The sequence below is a fragment of the Prosopis cineraria genome, unplaced genomic scaffold (genome assembly GCF_029017545.1).
Source record: "Prosopis cineraria cultivar Desert tree isolate PC_DT_omini unplaced genomic scaffold, ASM2901754v1 PC810, whole genome shotgun sequence".
Lineage (NCBI taxonomy): Eukaryota > Viridiplantae > Streptophyta > Magnoliopsida > Fabales > Fabaceae > Prosopis > Prosopis cineraria.
Genome location: NW_026556135.1, coordinates 2,190 through 24,375, shown reverse-complemented (window position 1 = coordinate 24,375; position 22,186 = coordinate 2,190).

The following is a 22,186-nucleotide window of genomic DNA, read 5'->3' as shown; positions in this document are numbered from 1 at the left end:
ATGAAATTGATGAAATAAAAAAAATCAAATTGAGACTGAGGAAAAATCATGTTGATGTACATGTGGATTGTTTTTTGGGATCAGAAGAACATAACATTGTATAATATTCTTCAAATAAGAACATTCTAGTACCAAAATGCTAATCCTGGATAAACAACCTGAGGCTAAACATAAGAAAGCAAAGTAAAGAAAGGAGTCAAGCAAATACAAAGAGAACGGTATATAGAGTAAGAATGTAATCACCAAAAAAACAATTCTGCTTCTATTACCCAGCAATTTAAAAAATTAAAACTTACAATTAAGAATTTGCACCAACACAACATAATTGCTAGTAACTGTCTCATGAACTTGCATCTCATTGGCAATGAAAAAACTAATTCATTAAGTCCCCATACCAAACCGCAACTTAAAGGCCAAATATTGCATCCTCTAAGCATGAGCCGGTAACTCATTGGCAATATTATGATGAATGATTGGGAAAAATGGAAGCCAATTGTTCTCGTCAATAGGAACACCGGTTGATAAGCATGTTTTGGAAGAAATTGATTCAGCGATCAGCACAATTTCAAAAAAAGTAATAAGTCAATTAATTGAAAAGATTATATCATAATCTTATTAGTAACCTTGAGAAAGAACTTCTGCTCTCCTTTTTATATCCTGTAAAAACATTTCAAAGTAGTCAAGTAATTGTTTTTTTTTTTTGGACCAGCAAAGAAGTGATTGCATTTAAATGATACTGATATATATTAAGGGAACAACTGAACATAAGCAAGAACTTACAAGTGTAGCGCATAACAGAAGCAAACTCACCAATGAAACCAAGGTATGGACCTATGGCTTCTTTTTGTTAAAAAAAAAAAAAAGGTAATAAACGTGTATGAGTTCTTCATTGGTAATAAAGCTTAAGCTTGATAAAACATATCAATACATATAAAAAAAATTTAAAACTGTGACTACATCTAGCAAAAGTAAATAGAAGAATATTATTGAGGCGCCAATACTAAACTCCACATTTTTTTCCTTCTACTTTCATCCCCGGAAAATAAGTAACAACTAAAGCAACTCCTTGTTGCATATCTCACAAATTGTATCTCCTTTCTCATTACACCAATGCTGAATGCACTTTTGATGAGCAAACTAAAATAATCAGCAAGCACTCATCACTTAATTAGCAAATACCAAATGAGACATTAGAAAATAACAATCACTAACCAGATATACCATCTTTCCAAGCCATGAAAAATGCAGGAATGAAAAAACATTACAAAAACAACTACACAATAGTAACCAAAAATCATAAGAGAAAAAACTATTGCAACTTGTAGTATGTTTTAAAATGTTATCTCTCTATTGCATCAAGAAGCAAGAAGGAGAAGAAGACGAAGAAGAAGAAGAAGAAGAAGCTAGACTAAATAAGCATACCCAGAAACAGACAGAACAGTTGTAAAGATGGGATTTATCAAACATGGAATTACCTGCAAATTCAAAATATTATAGGCATACCAAAAATCATCACAAGCCCAATGCAATTCTGGAGCATCAGTGAAAAATCCGTTGATAATGAAATGATAATGACATATACCAACTGGGAGTGTTTTTACAGCAACAGAAAACGGCCCAAGTCTCTATAAAGCGTTACTGGCAGAGAAAAGACAGAACAATTTCAAATATCAAAATTATGATTTTAAAATCAAGGAACTGGAAGAACAAAAAGTGTTGATAACAATGAATTAATTATGTGGTTTCCCAGTTGTCCAATGATCCTGCAATAACTGCATCATTCCCAGGATAATTCCATGAGACCTTCACTCTTGCAACTGTCCATGAACCGTTGATTCTGTACCATTTCCCAGGAACCCAATTCTTGCTAGTAGTCCAAGAGATCTTAAGTCATGTTTGGTACATTAGAATTGGATCCAAGAGAAATGAAATTGAAATTGGAATCATACTTTCAATTGTTTGGTATGCATGAATCCAATTCCTTATGGATTCCAATTCTACCAAAATACCTAGAATTCAATTCCATCTCCATCATGATGGAATTGCCACAATTCCATGAAATTGTCATAAGTGCCCCACATACACACTCCATCATGATGGCTGAGTTTTTTATTTTTTTTATAAGAGCATTTTGGTCTTTATCTATTTTAAATACATATATTTATTAATATTATATTCAAATTTCATCTTCATACCAAACACACTTTTAAAACTCAATTCTATTCCGATTCCGATTCCAATTCCAATTCCGATTCCAATTCCGATTCCATTAAAAACTCTTCCATCATTCCATTAATAATGCTAAATTTTTTATTCTCAAAGGCTAAATTTTATTTGGTTTTAGGAAAATGATGATAGATATGAACCTTGAGAACAACTTGACAATCATAAGGAGTGACGACATCAATATTGACCAAAGAAGGCATGGATGCTAAAATAGCACAAGAAAACAAATTAGGTTAACCTTAATTGCTTAATGAGCCAAAAAACAAATTTCAAAAAAGTGAAAAAGAAGCATGATAGCATTAGCATCATTAATGTTTGCAGGTGAAGAGATTCCCGCTAACCTTTCTTTTCTTTTCTTTTCTTTTTTTAACCTTCCTCTTGCTTCTTCTCCCTCTTTACCTTGGCTTTATTCGATTTCCCTCTCCCAGACTTCGGCACCATTTTCTTCAAGATGAAAGGAATTTAATCTGATTAGGAAGAAGAAGAGAAGAACAGAAGAAGAAACTAAAAACCTCATTCGAGAGAAGCCATCACAATCAAGAATCGGAGCGATGAATTTGACATGAAAGCTCATTTGAGATAAAAGGATCTGGTAATGCACCATGATTAAATTTTACATGCCTAGGGGTGTATGATTTTCACAGCTTCTATGCTTCTAGGGCATAGTGTTGAGCAAAATCGGCTGTTATGAGGTATCAACCATCTTGAGGGAGAAATGCGAAGGGAATGAAGACTGTCTTGAAAAAGTTGAAATCGAGACGAAAATAAATAGATGTTTAGGAGAGGGTTGGCTCTTGCTAGGGTTCTGCTGTGCTAAGAAGAAGAAAGATATATTCTGTGTCTCTCTGTCGCTCCGTTTCTCACTTTGCACCGAACAGTCGAGAGAGACCCATCCATTATTTCTTCAAGATGGAGACCGGAGAGTATTGAGAGACGCAAAGTTGCATTGGGAAGAGAAGCGGAGATGAATGGAAAAGTTGCGGATAGAGCGCTCCCATGAAATTTGAATTTGACATTTAAAATTAAAAAATAAAATGCATAATAAATAAAATGAATCAATGACGGAAGATAGTTTAAATTTAAATAAAGTTAATTGATCAATGACATGAAAGGTCCGTTTGAATATTAATTGAAAACAATTGATTATAAAAAAATTAATTATTAAAATATGATGGTGTTTGAATAAATTTTTAAAAATTAATTTTGATAAAATTAAAAGTGTTCAGATAAATTTTTTAAAATTAATTTTAAATGGGTAAATTATAATAAAGTACATTCTTTTTTATAATGTAATAATTTTTTTATCAATTTTTAATGTAATATTGATCAAATGAATCCATGCAAAAATATAAATCTATGTATCTAACTTAAAATAAATTTAATAAAAGAGATAAATACAAATTTTAAATATTAAACATATAGTTTAATGTAATTTTTATTGTTTACTGGCATTAACCACACATGGAATATGTGTACCATCTAATTGCATTTTTTTTTTTAAAAAAAAAGCCACGATTGTATATCATTTTGTAATTTTGTTGATATATGACGAAATGTTTGATCTTGTGGCTCGATACATTTCATTGCAAGCATATTGCAAGTTGATAAAACATCATGAAAGTGCTTGTTAATAGTTTCTCTTGAGTGTTGAAACCTTTCTTGCACCATCCTATTTCCTAATCCATGTGCAAACATATTTAAAAATATTGCAACCATTTCTTAGACTCCCATTCGCCTAGTTTCTTTCAATCCACACCTTGCCAATTAAATACATAATTGATCAAACACCTGTTTTTCCATTCTAAATATTTTATAGCAACGAATTAGATGCCCTTCTAAAATCTCATTAACCAAAAATTATAATAAAGTACATTCTTTTTTATAATGTAATAATTTTTTTATCAATTTTTAATGTAATATTGATCAAATGAATCCATGCAAAAATATAAATCTATGTATCTAACTTAAAATAAATTTAATAAAAGAGACAAATAAAAATTTTAAATATTAAACATATAGTTTAATGTAATTTTTATTGTTTACTGGCATTAACCACACATGGAATATGTGTACCATCTAATTGCATTTTTTTTTTAAAAAAAAGCCACGATTGTATATCATTTTGTAATTTTGTTGATATATGACGAAATGTTTGATCTTGTGGCTCGATACATTTCATTGCAAGTATATTGCAAGTTGATAAAACATCATGAAAGTGCTTGTTAATAGTTTCTCTTGAGTGTTGAAACCTTTCTTGCACCATCCTATTTCCTAATCCATGAGCAAACATATTTGAAAATATTGCAACCATTTCTTAGACTCCCATTCGCCTAGTTTCTTTCAATCCACACCTTGCCAATTAAATACATAATTGATCAAACACCTGTTTTTCCATTCTAAATATTTTATAGCAACGAATTAGATGCCCTTCTAAAATCTCATTAACCAAAAATTATAATAAAGTACATTCTTTTTTATAATGTAATAATTTTTTTATCAATTTTTAATGTAATATTGATCAAATGAATCCATGCAAAAATATAAATCTATGTATCTAACTTAAAATAAATTTAATAAAAGAGACAAATAAAAATTTTAAATATTAAACATATAGTTTAATGTAATTTTTATTGTTTACTGGCATTAACCACACATGGAATATGTGTACCATCTAATTGCATTTTTTTTTAAAAAAAAAAGCCACGATTGTATATCATTTTGTAATTTTGTTGATATATGACGAAATGTTTGATCTTGTGGCTCGATACATTTCATTGCAAGCATATTGCAAGTTGATTAAACATCATGAAAGTGCTTGTTAATAGTTTCTCTTGAGTGTTGAAACCTTTCTTGCACCATCCTATTTCCTAATCCATGAGCAAACATATTTGAAAATATTGCAACCATTTCTTAGACTCCCATTACCTAGTTTCTTTCAATCCACACCTTGCCAATTAAATACATAATTGATCAAACACCTGTTTTTCCATTCTAAATATTTTATAGCAACGAATTAGATGCCCTTCTAAAATCTCATTAACCAAAAATTGACCTGTATACTTACTATTTCTTCGAGGCTCTTTGCAAAAATGCTTCATTGTATATAAACGAACTATAGCACTAATTTTTTGAGCTCTTTTTAATCACTGTTTGTATAACTCTGCCATAGTTCTTTATACCTTAGTCAAATACATAGTTACATGTATACTTTATTAATAATGATACTCATGAAGTCGAATAAGTGATAGACAAATGTAAATGCATAATCATCCATAAAAGCATCATAATTATCCATGAAGTCAAATACCATAAAGTCAACAAAAAGCTTTACAGTACCATACAAATAGGAAAAAGCATTACAATATCATGAAGTTAAGCCAATATAACTAAGTTACAGTACCATAAAGTCAAGCTAATATAACTAAGGTACAATACCATGAAGTCAAGCTAATATACCTAAGTTAATAAGTTAATAACAGGTTTTAATACACTTTATAAGCATCCATTTTTAAAAGATTGATATCTTAACCATGCAATGCATGCCCTCATATTAGTTTTCCTCATCTCGATAAACATTTCCCTTGCAATATGGTCCATGAGGAGTGAAATACACCATGCGTATAGATCATAGTCATTTCTGATTTCATCAATTGCATCAACATATTGCATAACTTCAGTTATTGATGTTCCATTTACACGAGTTGCTTTTGTCTCCAATACACTCGCTATTTTACTGATTGCATCAGTTATTACTTTTGAGGTGGTCATTTTTTCTCTCTCTTACTGTTGTATTCAACCCTCTTCCTCTTCCCATTGCCTCCACTTGTGGTTCCCAATTCCTTCCCATTACCTTCACCATAGATTCCCTATGAAGTATTTAGAATTACTCTTTGGAATCTACCACTTACTCTAGTAGCAACTCCTAAAATTTCATCACTGTCCCCTGAACCTTCTTCAAGATCTACATCTCATTGTTCCATATGTGGGCGATACTCATCTTCTTCCTCATATTCAACTCTATGATATTAACAAGGGAGGGCTCTACTTAATAGAGCCCATGATCTAGCTCCTGTGGCAGCTGTATCTTAAAACAATTCACATAATTCATTTGCAAAAGATAATCCTTTATCTAGAATTTTTCATATGTTGGATCTTCCTACACATATATTACCAATAATATTACACAATAAACAGGAATAAAGAAAATAAATATATAACCTCACATAACAATGTCATATTGATATCTTTTTCTCCCACCAATTATCCGGAGCATCTACAGTGTTTTTTTCATGATTCCATCCTAGCCCAGTCTCACACAGAATCAATCTATTGCAGTCTTTCCATTCCTTTCTCAAATTATCCCATTTGTTTTTGAATTGTTACTTATCATATTTTCTTCCAGTGTTACTATTGAAGGCAATTTCTATATTTATCTAGCCTGCTTTGCTAAAGTTATCACCATTTCTCTACTTCTTGTGCACTTGGTCCAAGCATAAGTCAAAAATCTTAGTGCTCCTTAGAGCCTAAGAGGCTTTCAATTTATCCTTAGTCATTGTACTATATAAAAATCAATTTTAGCAAATCACACATCAAAAATTATCCATCAACTGTATAGTAAACATGTTGAGGATTATCAAAAAAATTATCAAAAAACATATATGGAAGATGAATTTGAGGAACATTAAAACGTGAAGGCTTAGTATTATCAACATTTTAGTTCACAAAAAAAAGGCCAAATATTCTGTTCATTATCTCCTATCCATTTTTTTTTAATTTTTGTTTCATCATCTCCTTAACAGAAAGCATGTTTTGCAGAGGTTGAAAGTCAAAGATACAGAAATAAAAAAAACATGGACACAGAGAAACCACATGTAAAGATCAGAGGAGACAAAAGGGGTACAACAAAAATTGTACCTTGTAGAGGATACAAAAGAACACCCAAAACAAGGGAGGGTAAACCAAATTTAAGAGGTAGAGGTTGAAGTTCGACAAAGAAGAACTAAAGGAAGGAGATCGAGGATGAAGAATGAGGATAAGAAAGGAGCTCAAACTTGGACAAAAGCACTGAAGGAAAGTCATTTACATCAAACTGCAATGAAGAAGATGCTCTGTAGGCTGCCGCTCATGAGATGCCGTTCATGATCTGGAGCTTTGAGGGAGAAGATGAAGTTCTGTAGTTCAAAAGCTTGGAGTTTTGAGGAGTCAAGAAGACGTAAGATTATTTCATGTGAGGGTTGGAAAGGGGTAAGGAAGAGTTTAATTTTTTATCTACCATTTGTTGGCACCAGTAGGTAGATCTAAAGTCTGAGTCGTGCCAAAAACGATGTCCTTAAGAGCTATTTCGTTACACAAGGTTGATCGCACAATAGCTCCCCAAGATTAAATAGACTCATCCTACAAAATAAGCAGGGCCATAGAACAATAAAGACTACTGGAATATACTCAGCAACACAATACAGAGGAAAGGCTTGAGAATTGAAGAGCTAAACCCTTGGCTACACTGCATTCTCAGTTTATATATAGGCATAACCATATAGTGGTCCTTAAAGCAGCAATTAAGCACTAGTTTTATAGGAAAATAATCACATATAAAATCACTTTATGTTGATATTGTATAATGTTGAGTGGTTGGAGAGTTATGACAATAAAACATTCATTGAACATTATTACAATTTGATAAAATCTGAATAAAACTCCTCTTAGACTATAACTTAACTTTAAACACAATAAATTTGTGTTTTTCTTGAAGAGCCCAAAATACAAATTAATTTGATAATTTTGCAAAATAAATCTAGTAAAAAGAATACAGTGCTTCTTCAACTCACATGGGGGGTGCGCAAGTCAACTTCTCCTCCGAGCCCATTTATTAGCCCTTTTTCATTCCTTAACATATATATATGCTAGGAGCTCTTCTCATGTGGGCAATGTGGGACTTCTCCTTTTGACACATTTACACAATAATTACAACAACATCTGAGGCTATAATAAATGCAATAATGGTCATAATTGATTTTCAGAATGGAACAAAATTCTGCTTCACTGAAATGGAGTTTGGGAAGTTAAATGGGATTTTGAAAACGTGGGGTATTTAGTTAAAAATTTTCAAAACCATGATTTTGTGGCTAAATTGATTTTTAAGGTGTTTCCAAACAGGCTTGAAATAGATTTTGATCGATCTGGCTTTCTACAAGATCAATATATTTGTAAATATATCATGATGATGATGATGATGATGCTACAATTTACAGTAAGCCAATTCAAATAATAATATTCATTTTATTATTAATTATTATTAATATATATTCTAAAAGTATTATTATCCTTTCAATATTTTTAAAATTTTTTATATACATCCATATGATATTTAGTGTTTAATTAGATTAGATTATATTAGATTCAAACACTAACTTATCAAAGTGAAAATATATGTTTTTATACTCATCTTTTCCGTACCAAATAGTATTAAAAATTATTAAAATTTTATTTAGATTCTAAAAAATTTTAAATGTACTTTTAAAATCTATTTTCATTTTATTATAAAAATTTATTTATTTTTCTTCATTCTCATTCTTTTTAGGGAGAATGAAAAAAAAAAGATACTTTCAAAATATGCAAAATTAAAGGAAAAATCACTCCAAAATCCCTTGTAAGGATTCTAAATACCCTAAAGTCTCATGAAATAGACAAATTACCCCCAAGTTCCAAATTTTGTATTTTAAATATATTTTATGTTTAATTACAAAAAATATGTTTAAAATATATTTCTTTTAGTTTTCTATAGTATCTCCTCAGCCAACAGTCATGAGACTAATCTCTTGAAAAATGTAAGAAACATTTAAAGGGTTGTCTTCTCCTAAACAATGCTCTCCATATACACCTTCAATTATTTAAAATATATTTTATGTTCAAATCCTCCCATAACCAATTCATGACCAAAAATTCTTTAAGTATGGGTATTTTAGTAAAGTAACGTAAAACATATTTAAAATAAAATACTTGGGACTTGTGGGTAATTTGTCCATTTCATGAAATGAGGTTACTTTAAATTTCCTACGAGGGACTTTAGAGTTATCTTCCCAGTAATAAAAGAGGATCACAAGATGCAATAATTTTTTTGCAGTTCCTGTGGCCTTCATTGGTAAGAATTAAATTTTGTGACGTTCTCTTTCTGGTCCTTTTGCCAAGTAATTATTGTCACAAAAATCCTATGTGGCCTACTTTTTCAAATACATCTATGACCCCATTCGTTCGGGTCTTGTCTCACTTTTTTTTAGGTTGATTGAAGTTTTAAGTACTTCGATGGGTTCCTTTTCATCATAATAATTGGATTGAAGCACGAATTTTACAAGTTTTCAATCTCATATATTTTGGTGTCCGTATATCATGTTTTATGTTGTCTTCCATGAATGGTTTTTGAGTATTTTCCCCTCTTTCTTGCTTAATCCATTTTGCAAGAATGATTAGATTTAGAACTTACAATCTTAAGTTCAAATCTTGCTCTAGTCCTTTTCATTTTAGTTGCTTATGATCACCTAAAAGGAAGCTTTTGCAATGGTTACATACGAGTATTTATTTTCCTTGGCATTAATCAATAGTTAATTAGTTAATTAGTGTTGAAGTCAAAAAGTGCTATTTAATAAGAGTGCATATGGGCAAAACAAGGCCCTACGAGATGCCCAGTCCAAAAAATGCACAAGCTGCAAAATGCAGGCTGCTGCCCAACCCTACCTGCAAAAAGCCTTATCAGCTCGAGCTAGGTACCTTTGGGCTATCCTGCCCAACAAATGGTGCCATTCCCATCATTCTAAGAAGCAAGTATAAAATTATCATAAATCAACAATAACAACCATGCCCATCATTCTAAGAAACAAGTATTTATATAATTAACAAAATTATGCAGCCAAAGTTTTCTTTAACACCTTTAACATGTTTTGCTTCATCAGTATGAAATCACAGACTGATTAACAACACAAGTATTTCAAGTTAAAAGAATTCATTGCCTAAGCTATGGAAAACCAAAAAACTAGTCTGCACAAGATCCAAAAAATACAATAATAAAAACAACAAGCCTTATCTCATTAGGTGGGGTCGGCTATATGGATTATATAACGCCATTACGCTCTATCATTTATTAAGCTTTTAGAAATATTATTAATTAAAAGGTCTTGCTCAACAACCTCTAAAAATATTCTTTTCGATCTTCCTCTACCCTTCATGACAGAGCTCAAAGTCATCTATTCCACTCTCCTCATAGGTGCCTCCTATGGTTTTCTTTGTACATGTCTAAACCACCTCAAACTATTTTCTACCATTTTTCCTTCAATAGGTGCCACACCCACTTTTTCCCATATTCGCTCATTTTGAATTTTGCCTTTACTTGTATATCCACATATCCATTTCAACATTCTCATCTTTGCTACTCTAACTTTATACTCTTGCTGTCCCATCAAAGCCTAACTTTCAATTGCTAGTCTGATAGCATTTTGATAAAACTTTCTTTTAAGCTTATCAAGTACCATACGATTACAAATAACTCTTTTAGCCTTTCTCAATTAAAGCACCTCGCTTGTACCCTATGTGCAATATTTCCATCAATTTCTCCATCAAAAAATAAAGGATCTACCCAAAAATAAAGGACTTATGTCTAGTTTAGACTAAGAACTATACAAAACATGCTTAAATATTTTTGTGTGATCAACTTGTTTTGTGTCTCTTTTGATAAACTGGATCTACCCAAAACAATTTCAGCTCGTACGATTCAAGCATGGTGTGAACCTATTGATTTATCTACCTAGGCACACATAAAAAAATGCCACAAGAGACAAGTTCATAGGCATCTTTTGAGTCCAGCCTAGACTTTACCAAATAAAATGAGGCCAAATGTAGAATTACCAGAAAAAATAGCAACTAAATAAATTATAAATAACCTAGATAAATTGCAAAAAAATCCATATAAATAACCCGGCTTATGCTTCAAGCATTACAGGCATCACATATCAAACTTAGGAGAAATGATCAACTAATTTACAAACCTGGGCAGCTACAAAAGGAGAAATGAACGAGACAGAGAGCACAACAAGTCGGCAACATGGACAAACAAGAGATAGACACGAGCGAGAAAGACTAGTTGAACAAGAGACAGCAACAATCAAGAGCATGGCAATACTAATACGAATAACAAAGAGCTGAGCAAGAGACAAGCAACACAAAGCTGAGTAAGAGAGAAAGATGATGATAACGAAGAGTTAAATTGGAGTAAAGAAGAGATAGCCAAACTAGAATGGAAGTTGTGCTGACTATCGAGAGCATGCGACTGTAAACCAAAGGGGAGACGATGCGATTTGAGAGTTGACTGTGGAGATGCACTATGAGTTGTGAATGCCAATTGGAGAATGGAGATATGGCTAGGGTTAAGACTCTTGAAAATGTTAACAAAATGACTAAAATCTCCTCTTTGCTTTCACTCAATCTAAAATTAAAATACATAGGAAAAGTATAACTTTTAGTCCCTATACTTTGTGAGTAACTTGTTATTAGTCCTTATACTTTATTTTTGGTATTCTAAGTCCCTACAGTTTTCTCCACATGCATTTTAGGTCCCTATACTTTTCAAGGGGTGCTAACGTGGCATTAATAATGCTAATTATGCTGATGTGAACAATAACACCATTAATTTATATGGTAACATGTCAGTTAGTAGTTGATGTGTAATTTTTTAAGGAAAAAAAATTTGATGTGTATTTTTTAATAATTATTATTATATATATATAAGTAGGGTTTAAAGCTACGAGAAAATATCATGTGTCCATTTTTAGGTTTGCTAAAATTCTTACTTCAAGCTGCCTTTCTTGTGATTCTATGCTCTAAAGTCAGGTTTAGGGTTAGGTTCAGAATAGTTTATTATTTTTTAATGTATACAAAATATATTATTTAGGTTTGGAGTTAGGACAATTTTTTTCACTTTTTGATTATTTTTAAAAAATACTCACTCGTGTCCAATTTACAAGACAAATTCTAGAAGAAATTTTTAGTCCAAAATATAAAACATTTTATAATAATTAAACTAATATTTTCAATTTTACCCTTTCTTGATTAACATAAGGGTATTTGATGTAGTTATATTATTATTTAAAGCCAAGAGTAAAAATGAAATTATATATCATTTTTTTACTATATCAAGAAAAAACTAACTTTTCTTAAAATACATGAAATAGTTAAAAGTATCTTATAATAATGACCAGAGGAAGTACACATAAGCTTTTCTTCCTTTTTTTCCCAAAAAAAAAAAACACATCAGCCACTAACTAACACGTCATCATATAACTAATAGTGTTATTGTCTACATCAGCATAATTAACACTGTTGATGCCATATCAACATCCTTATAAAAGTGTAGGGACCTAAAGTTTAGAAATAAAAAAATGTAGAGACTTAGAAAACTAAAAATAAAGTTTAGAGATAAATAGAAAATCGCATGGAAGGTGTAGGAATTAAAAGTTATATTCTCCTATATCTATATATAAAATACATTTTGGGCAAGGCCAAATGGGCAAGGCAACATACCTTTCCCTTAGCTTGGCCCCAACCTAGCATCAACCCTACTGTAACATGCCCAAATCTTGTTGCGCTACTTTTCTTAAGGCCAAGTTGAGCAAATTTCATCAAGCTTGAGCAAGCATCTCAAGCATTTGGGCTCCATGTACACCCCCTACCATTTAAGTTAGGAAAATGACAACTATCTAATTGACATTTAATCATTTCTCCTTATTTCCAATCTTAATTAACTTGTCATTGATTTTTAGTAGTTGGATTTCACTAATAAATAAATGTGTAAAGTTAATTATTATTTGTTATTTAGTTTTAGTCATTTTTTGAAATAAAGTAGTATTTCTCAATCGTAACTGGTTATTGATTTTTAGTAGTTGGACTTTACTTATAAATAAATTTACAGAAGCAGTTGTTATTTAAATCATTAGCTGTTAACATTGCTCATGATCCTATTCAACATGATCAATCAAAGTGTGTTAAAATTGACTGAGATTTTATTAAAAAAAATTGTAGTGGTTTAACTTGCACTCCCTTCATTACTTTAATAGATTAATTGGAAGATATTTTCACAAAGAGATTTTCTAGTGAACAATTTTTAGGACTTAGTGTCCAAGTTGGGAATGAGTAATATTCACTCACCAATTTGAGGGGAGTATTAAATAATGTAAATATATTGTGTAAATCTGGTGTAGTAATATCTCTAACCTTCCCTCTTGTACATATCAGTGTTAATAGAAGAAAAAATAAGATAAAAAAGTTGTCCCTAAAATATTTTTTTTCAAACTAAAAGCTACTTGTCTTTTCTTCCTAAGGAAGGAAACACTTACAAACTTTATGTATATAATTAAAAACATTTTCATAAAAAAACTGTAGAGATAGATCATTTGGCCATGACATTATAACAATTAATTGATGAAAATCTCAAATTTTCATAAAAAAAATTATCTGTTACAAAAAATTAGAAGATAATTGTAAAATTATAAATTATGTCACTAAGTTTGAAAAGGACAATATCATATTAGTTTTTTTTCCCTTGTAATGTTACCTCTTAGAAGTTAGAACCTTCAATGAGCAATCCATGTTCATGAAATCCATCACATGATAAAAAGAGAGAGAATGACAGTTAAGTTCCCTGTAAAATTTTTTAAAATGAATGGCTAATATTAATTCAAACAATTACAAATATAAATCATTATATATATATATATATATATAAGTAGGGTTAAAATCTATGAGAGAATACTATGTCTTCATTTTTAGGTTTGCTATAATTTTGTGCTTTGAGATGCCTTTTCTGCAATTCTGTGTTACGGAGTTAGGTTTGGGGCTAGGTTCCAGATGATTTATTATTTTTTAATGTATATAAAATATATTATTTAGATTTGAAGTTAGGTACGAGTTAAATTATTAATTTTTAGATGTATATAAAAATTCAATTTCACCTATTCAAAATTCAAATCTAATCATATTTGAATTTAAATTAATATCTATCTATTTAAAAATTTAGAAAATAACATATATTTAAAATTTTCCATCTGCCATTTTGATTTCTAAAAATTTCCATTTATCCTAAAAATTTGCCTAAAATCAAGGTTCATATGATTGAATGTGTGTGTGTGTGTGTGTGTGGGGTTATCTATTTGAATTCAAATTTAAATTATATATAATATTTAAATATTTTGAAAAAAGAATTTGTGTTTGAATATTTAGATCTATTATCATGATTTTAGAAAATTTGTATCATGTAATAAAATATAGATATCTATTTATTTGAAGCCAAATTAATATCTATCTATCTAAATATTTAATATACAATTATGGTTTTAAAAATAGTAAAATACGTATTTTTGATTTATGAAAATATATATTATCAATGATATATGATTAAAAATATTAATTTCAATGGGTTGATATATATATATATATTTAGTATTGCATGGTTTAAAAATATTAATTTCGTTTATGATTTACAAAATATATATGGCAAGTGATAATTGATTTTTAAATTCAAATTAAATTGGGATCACTTAAATATCTACCATCACAAAAATTAATATTTAATATCTATTATCACCATTTTAAAAAATCACCCCCTTCATTTTCCCCCCTAATTCATTCTTATTTAATTATAAATTCTAAGCTAGGTTAATGTCACCCTTCACAATTCCATGTTTGACTCATTCTTGTAACCGCATTAGGTTTATTCTCCTCTCAACTATTATTAAACTATCCATGTCTTCTACATGTGAGATCAACACAATTTGTAAAATTAATACAACAAAAAAGGATTGGCATATTGTTGAGCATGTGATTAATCATGTGTGGAGATTGCTAGGTAGAAATACATTCAAAGACTCCAATGGTGTTAAATTGGTCTTTCAAGATGTTGGAGATGTCTTTATAACTTTTGCATTTCCTTTTTAACAGTTGTCACCTATCAATTATGTCCAATATGTAATGCTTATTAAATCTATCTGAGATTGGATCTTTGTAATCATTTAGAATCTTTTTTTTTTATGTTTTATAGATAGGTTACAGTTATTTAAGATTTGTGAGATTTCAAAATTTGGGGTCTCTCAACGCTTTAAATCGTATTGGACAACAAACTGTCCGTACAAAAGTAGCTTCATGTACTCAACTACTATAAATTTGCATCCTAAGACAAATTCTATCCATTGTTTTGAGTTCAAGTTTATTAATATTTCATATATTGCAAATAAAAAGGCAACAAATGATAATTACTTAATGGGTATATCATTAAACTTTCTGAATTTTTTATTAGAAAACTTTATTTAGCATGTTTAAGATAATATCTTATTTTAAACTTTTCCTCTCTATTTGAGAACTTTATTTAATACCCTTATATAATACCCTATCTATTCAAAAACTTTTCTCATCTTAAACTTTATTTTTTTAACTTTATTTAATGAAATATATATGTAGCATTATACTTTATTTATATGAAGCGTGTTAAGTTAGACTTAATATGTTAGAGATATGTTGATATGATGGGAAAATGAAGGTTAAATAAGTATATGTTGTTTATAATCACAGCAAGTCTATTTATACTTTATAGTTCTATTTTCACTAAAATATGCATAATCAATACTTCAATATGAAAACATGGGCTGATCAAATGTGGTTGGGATTTTATATTTTATTAATATAATTTGAATTTTAAATATGATATATGTAATGTCTGCCTTGACATTACTATTAATCACCACACAAACACAACATACAATGGTAATTAAGAGCTATAGATCTCTCATAGGCTTACTATAAACACATAAAGGTTTAAACAATAAAACATTTACAAATAATTTAAAATATTTGGGATTTCAAGAAAAACCTTTCAAATGTGAAGTTTGAGCTCAAATTTAATAGTTTTTAAATATATGGGAAGCATGGAAAAGTTTGGAAAGTAAAACAACTAAAAACAGAGTTAAAAATATCATTTTTGCATATTCTGGCACTTATGTTGCAGCATGTAGTTAGTTTTGCTTTTGTATCATATGCCATGGCATATGCAATTTATGCTATGGCACACATGCTAGGTCTTGCTTTCATGACAGCTTTTCAAGGTGAACTTCCAACGTGCACCATTTTTACATCCGATGTCCAATTAAAGTGATTCAAACACCCACGCGAAGCTTATTTAATAAGCTAACTAATGGTACAATTTCATTATGATTTTATGTTGTCTGTGAAATTTAGACACCAGGATGCAAAAGTCAGAATTTCAACTGATTTTCAAGTATCCAAGTACCTAAAACTTAAAACTTATACCATTAACCCATTTTGAGGCTTGAACCAAGTCCAATAGACCTTAATGCACCTGATTAAATAGATAAATAACCAACAAAACCTCAAAGCTAAGATTTGGCATTCTATGCCCCATTTTCACATAATAGTGCAAGTCAACACATTTCCACATACAATCATTGTTTGGCTAAATCATCACCACAATTTACATAATGTACACAAATCAACATATCTTGCACTTATAACCAAAAATTAGCCTTTACACAAGTGATGTTATCTACAATCACTTTAGGCTAATTTATCACAGTACACGTCACTATAAATGCAATATTCAAACCTAATACATTCATATACACATCATGCTTATACTAATATATTAGCCTTACACACATAAACCTCAACACCCATACCAAGGTTAACGTATCAAAATATCATACAAGCATGCATCCAAAATATGCAATCTCTTCAGTTGGCAACTCAACTTATATTCATCATTATTTACAACAAAAACATAAGGTATTACAAATAAAGTAGACAAGATACTCTTGGCCCAACTCTTTCCCTTGTCTCCTCTCAACCTTAAAACTTGGAAAAATGTAAATCTACAGTGTGAGACAATATCTTAGTAACCAAACATTCTACAGTATTGATTAACGAGTAAAGCAATAACAAGTAATTATATAATAATTATCACCAAGTACAAGCAACATAGTATAATTCACCACTAACATTTGGAATGCATAACTAAGAAATTCCATTTAACTCCATTGCTCCTCGACTGAATTTGTAGGCATTTATATTGGACCAACCCATAAAGGATTAGTCCCTACTCACCTTACATGGGAATAACTACCTGGCTAAGGTGTTGTTCCACTTTTTACTTATGAATTTTCCCTTACTACAAGTAGCTAGGGTGTCGTTAACTCTAACTCTACACCTTTATAGGTACTAAGGAGTGCCTAACATGACTCCTAGACTGCTCATGGTAGCATTCTTGAATAAGTGCCATACTTGGCATCCTAAGGTGTTAGCAATACCATATAAATTTTTCACCATGATTTCATTACTTTTTTCCTCAATGTCTACCCCTCATACTATAAATCACCACATATGCATAAATAATTCATCGTAATGCCATGCATGCATATTACCACATGAACCTTGATTTTAATGATTACAAAATAAAGAAAAGTTTTGTGCGTTTTAGGCTTTCTTAACTAAAACCAAATTAATTGGCTTAATATTAATCAAATCTGACTAAGTGAGAGTTTATACGTAACAGAAGAGTTTAAGTATAACTTGATTATAATCTTTGTGCTTGAAGTTGTTGTTAAAAATTATACCCTAGGGCCAATCATTGTACAACGCACATTGTTATTAATGAATTTCTCTTTTGTTATCATATCAGTCACATGTTCACTATGATAACTGTATCCTTAGACAAATTATAGTAATTGTCCTATCCCTGATCGGTTATCTATGAGGGATCATAGATGAAATAAGACTAGTATGACTTTGATTAATTATAGAGAATAAATCAAAGTCACAAGGTGTAGGACCGACCCGCTATGAGAAAGTTGCATGGTATAAGTCATAAGCTTAATATATATATATATATATATTTATTTATTTATATGAAATATAAAATTCAAAATATAAATATATATATATATTATTAATATATATATATATATACATATGTGTGTGTGTATCTGATTATATATATGTATGTATGTATGCATGTAAGTATGTCAGCTATTTTCATTTATGGTATTCGAGCATAAGGTCAAATGATGTTAAGAGGAGATAATATGAATATGAACCTCTTAATCTCTAAAGTTTATTGTTGTTTAACTCAGTTACTTGCTTTCCTGCTTTCCTTACCTGTTTACTTGCTTTCTTTATGTAATCTCTTACTTAACTGGAGAAAAAACAATATGTAGCTTGAAAAGGTATATTATTATAATCAGTTTTATTTGGTTTTATAAAGTTAGTTTTATAATATGTTTCTCTTTCATCTGGTTCTAACATTCTTTCATCTTTTAGTTCTTTTGATATTCTATTAGATTCTGCATTTCTATTATTATAAGATAGATCATCTAAATTTAGTGGTATAAAGTTTTGAGACATTCTATAAGGTTGTTGATCATGAATTACTAATTGTGATTTTGCATATTTATAAAAGCTTCATCATAGTTCTTATTTGTCAAATGTTTATATTCTTGTTTTATTTTCTCTAATTCTTCTCTTTCTTCATTTTCTTCATTTTCTAATAATTTTTGTAATTTCTTTTCTAATTCTTTAGATTGACTTTCTATTTCATCTTCTATTTCATTATTACTTGTGACATATTTATACTTACTTTGTTGTGCTTTTTGTTGAGTTTTCTTTTTAGGTTTATAATTATAATTTCCTAACATTATTTCTACAGCTCTATTTACACTCTACCATTCTTCTTCATCTATTTCATTTTCTCCTCTTAATTCTCTTTCTATTTCTATTTCTAATTTTTGTTTTATTTCCTTTTCTTTTTTCTTTGCATAATTAGTTCCATTTCTTTATGAAATATTTGTAATTCTAATTTTTCTATTTATGCATGTATAAACCATATATTATTATTTATTATTTCTTGTCCTTTTCTTATCTTTTCTATTTCTATTCTTAGTTGTCTTATATTTTCATGCATATCTTGTTCTCTTACTTTTTCTTCAATCATACATTCTTCTTCAACTATTCTCATCATATTTACTTGTGACCATTCTTCTTCTACTTTATTATGAGGATTTTTCCTAAATATTCTATAATCCTATAAATATTGTGGCTTATCATGTTTTGTTCAGTTCTTAATCTTTCTGTATCATGTTTTATTTCATCTATTTTCATTACAATCTTTCTTTATTTCATATACTTTTTGTTCTAAAGATTTAACATATTCTTTAAGTCTTTTCATTTTTTCTCTAGTTTTTCCTTTTCTAACATTATTTGTACTTCTTCTGGTAACATATTTATTATATCTTTTTCATTAAATAAATGTTCTAAATCATTATATAACAACCTAATGTTTTATTAAAAATATATTTGTCCAATTTGCTTGATTACTTATACTTTTCTCCTTTCCTCCTAATAAAAAAGGTACTAATATACGTGATAAATTTTCTACTGGTATGTAAGAACTTTCTGGCATCTTATTTTGTTCTACTTTATACATTTTTGGTTTAATTGTTTTTATAATATTCATGGGGAAACCTCTTCTAATATTTGTATAATTATATAACTTATATTTAGGAAGATTAAAAATTTTCTAGTATTTCTTTGCCTTATTGGTATTTCAAGATATTTTCTAGTTTCTATTCTTATTATTTCATAAAAAAATAATGAGTTTATATCAACACCATTAGCAGAATATGAAAGTAAACAATATCAAATTCAAGAATATGGTTAGATTTAGACTGTAACTTAGACAATAGAAAATAATACAAGAATGGACAAAAGCAATATTAATAGCATTAATAGAAAAAAATGTAGATATACAAACTGTAACTATTTTCCTTTTTCATAATTCATCTGGTAATATATTGCTTTTGCTACTGAAATATTTGCCCCTGTATCTCTAAAGCATGATAGTTTCTAGATCTATATTTTTTATAATTAAATTTTATGAATATATAATATAATCTTGTCATATTAACTTTATCTTTTGAATTACTATTATTTGGTGATTAATATTTATCATGATTCTTTCTTTTTTGTATTCTCCATAGTTTTACTTGTTCTAAAAAGTCATTTCCTAGGATTATTTTACATTGATTATTATTATTATCTATTACCCAAAATTTTACAGTTATCACATCTCTATTATTTATTCTTATAGATGAAATTGTTCTATTCCTTCCATTTTTCACTTCTAAATTATTATTTGTCAGATTTAATTGTATTGTACTTTTTTCTTCCCTTGGATCTACCAGGGCCATTACTTCTATCTAATTACTTCTTGCTTAACTTCTATTATTATATAATTATCATTTTCTATTGGTGTTTTAGGTCTTAATGACTCTAAGTTTGAAGTTATAGGGTTTCACTTCTTGATCTTAACAATAATCTTTCTTGTCTAAATATTCCTCTACTTGTACTGGGTCTTAGTTTAAAACTAAAACTTCTTCTAGTATTAGGTTTGTTTATATTAATGTCTATCCAAGCACTAATCCTAAACTTGTAAAAATCTTTTTTAGTTATAGCCTTATCCACTCAATATATCCTTTTAATGATATGTCTGAAATATCAAAACTTTCAGAGTCTATCAAAGAAGCTACCAAACGTTATTTTGGAACAATAACCCAATACTGAGTCTTTATTCGGTGTTACTCAACAATAGCTGAAATAATTCCCAATAAATTTTATCCTCCAATTAATCTGATTAAATTTGAAACTATAAAAAGACCATTTGAGTATGATCAAGAAGAAAAAGAAGATATTATGAATGATGAAGACCTTAGATATAAGATCTCCACTATAAGAGCACAGGAAATACATATTAGTTTTCAATAACTCAATAGGAACAACTACTGCAGAAGAAGAATAGTGGACATACTTCACTGGCCCAACAACATGTATTTTCTCAGAGGATAGAAAAAAAATTTAAGAAGCTTCAATAATTGGTATGAAAAATTAAGAAATAATTTAATGGATAATGATGAAGGAAAAAAGAAAAATATGTCAAGTATTGTCAGAATATGTGATCCACAAATGCAAGCATTGTGAAGAAAGAAGACAGGCTAATAAGGACTATGAAGACCCTTCTATCAACATGAATATTCTGGATTAGCTTGCTGACAAGTAAAAGATGAAAGAAGACTAGTTGACAAGACAAAAAGTGATGGATGATAAAGTCAAAAAGCCTAAAGCTAAAAACTAGTCTAAAGCTATATTGTCTCTTTACTTTTCCATTTTGTTAAAAGTAATTTTTTTTCTTGTAGTAATTAGGGTTACTTTTTATGAAAAACTAACCATAGTCATGTAACTAGGGTTGGAATGCCAACTCTATATAAAGCCATGTAATCTCTGAAGCAACACATGAGAACCTTAGAGCTTTCTTGAGCACTTGAGTTTTCTGCCTCAATCCTTGTAACCCTGCCTTCTTACTATCAATAGAAGTATTTGTTTAATTATTTCCACCTTTGCAAGTATTAAAGATTAATATGCATGGTTGAGTAATTTCTTTTTAGGGGTTAAGGAGGGATTATTATCTAGTACTTAACAAAGTTTTGAATTTGAATTTTACAATGATCCTATAAGGGGAATCATTGGTTATGTTTGCTATGGCTACGCCTCCAACAGGAAACGAAGGAAGGCTGTGCTGTGCTAGTCTAAAGAAAGTGATTCTATGAAAGGTCTATAGCCAAGCTTTAGAGACTGTCGGCTTGTTAATCTCAGTATGAAAGAGGATCGAGAACCTTCCATGTTCTACTATGACTCGGATTAATATCAATTAAACCCTGTAGCAATACATAGCTAGTTGTTTTCATTTATGGTATCAGAGCAAAAGGTCAAAGTGATGTTAAGAGGAAGATAATATGAACGTCTTAATCCCTAAATTTATTGTTGTTTAACTCAGTTACCTGCTTTCCTACTTTCCTTACTTGTTTACTTG